This window comes from Panthera uncia, unplaced genomic scaffold, assembly GCF_023721935.1.
Source record: "Panthera uncia isolate 11264 unplaced genomic scaffold, Puncia_PCG_1.0 HiC_scaffold_1934, whole genome shotgun sequence".
NCBI lineage: Eukaryota > Metazoa > Chordata > Mammalia > Carnivora > Felidae > Panthera > Panthera uncia.
The window spans coordinates 21,678-23,223 of NW_026058618.1; the positions used below are offsets into that span (position 1 = coordinate 21,678).

The 1,546-nt window shown below is 53.4% G+C and overlaps 1 long non-coding RNA gene across 2 annotated transcripts in view; it reads right to left on the reverse strand.

The window, feature by feature from the left end:
• Nucleotides 1-486, reverse strand: part of LOC125917501 (uncharacterized) — a 21,633-nt gene extending 21,147 nt beyond the window's left edge. For both annotated transcript variants that reach the window (XR_007456207.1, XR_007456208.1), the window contains exon 1: nucleotides 333-486. This is a non-coding gene — a long non-coding RNA (uncharacterized LOC125917501). The remainder of the gene's footprint in view (nucleotides 1-332) is intronic.
• Nucleotides 487-1,546: the final 1,060 nt, after the last annotated feature.

Consider the following 1,546-nt stretch of genomic DNA (forward strand, 5'->3'; position numbering starts at 1 on the left):
TTTTTTTTTTTTTTTTTTTTTTTTTTTTTTTGCATTCCTAAATGAGGCAAAACACCCTTCAGGATGTCCACATTGCAGCAAAAACCACAATAGCTGTGGAACAATTTACTTCCGGCTGAAAATTTAGACTTTCCTCACTTATTATTTCCTCACAAATTTAGAATTCGTCTCACTTCCACTGATGGTTCCAGTTGATTATGATTTCTCTCTGACTCTACTATCTGAAAGTTGCCTTATTTGAACCCACAGACGTTAGTGCCAGAGAAGTCCCCCAGGTTAAAATATCTTCAGACCAAAGATAGGCTGGCCTGAGTCACCGCAGAAACACTCACCATGAGGCCCCAGACACTCTGCAAGTCAACTCAGAGCACACGTTTTCCCAAATCTTGAGGGCCTCATGACCATGAAGCACTGCTCCCCCATCTCAGGGTCCGCACCCAGCTGCAGGCAGTTACTTCAGAACCCTGGGCCCCTATCCAAAATAAAAGCCTGGATGCCACAGAGGTCCTGTGAGAAGCCTCTTAGTTTGAAAAATTAAAGTAAGGGAAAGCTGACCTGAAGCCCCTGCTGGGGAAAAAGTCCTTATTTCCCAAGAAGTCAGAGTGAGTGAGAAAGCCCAGGACCAGAGGTACTCAGACTCCTGGGGGTCGGCCTCGTCAATGCCCTGGAGGCCCTAGAGCCTTCCAGGGTTAAGTTATGGCATCTCCACAAGTCCCCACCCACACTGCAAGGGTTTCTCTGTAAATGAGCTGTCACCTGAGAAAGCAGAGAGCAGAGCCATGAGGTAATGAGGGAGGGCAGGCCGGGCTGATGAAGAAATAGAGCAAGGGAGGGCGAGTGTCCGTGGTACCTTGCAGGGAGGCAGAGAGACCGGGACAGGGATGCTGCCAGGCTCACCTGCTTCTCCAACCTGCATGAGATCAAGGGTCTCTCGGGCCCTGGGCCCAGGGCTGCCTGTCCCCGTGGCCACGTTGGGGTGGAGGTGGCAAAATGGCCTTGTCCAGCGGCACATCCAAACTGCTCCATGTTGTCAGCCTCTCTGCTTTGAATCCCCAGCTCAGACTCCGCCCCGGAAGGTGGGAAAAAAAAGACTCCTGTCAGAGACTGAGTCACAGCAGGAATTAAGACAGAAGATGGAAATTTTAACCTTTTCGATTTCCTGAGCAGGGCAGTGAAAAGGAAGACTGTTCTGAAGGAGGCAGACTCTGGGCACACACTGGGCTTCAGTTTGGCAAGGGATGTGATGTGCCCTTGACCAGGGCTCCCAGGGCAGGGGGTGGGAAGCACTGACCCCCTGGGACAGGGGAGGCATTCAGGCCCCTGGGATCCCACCGGGCTGGCAGGATCAGCCCCTCGATGGATGCCCTGGCCAGGCTGGGGGCTGCCCCTCTCCCATGGTGGGAAACAAGGCCAGGCCTTGGGGGGCCGCCCCTGACCACGTGGTAAACCCCACTTGCCGGGCCCAGCTCAGTCCACTGCAGCCACAGGGACCCCCGGGACTTGAACAGAAGCCCATGTCTTGCAACAGAAGGAACTTTGTTTCCTG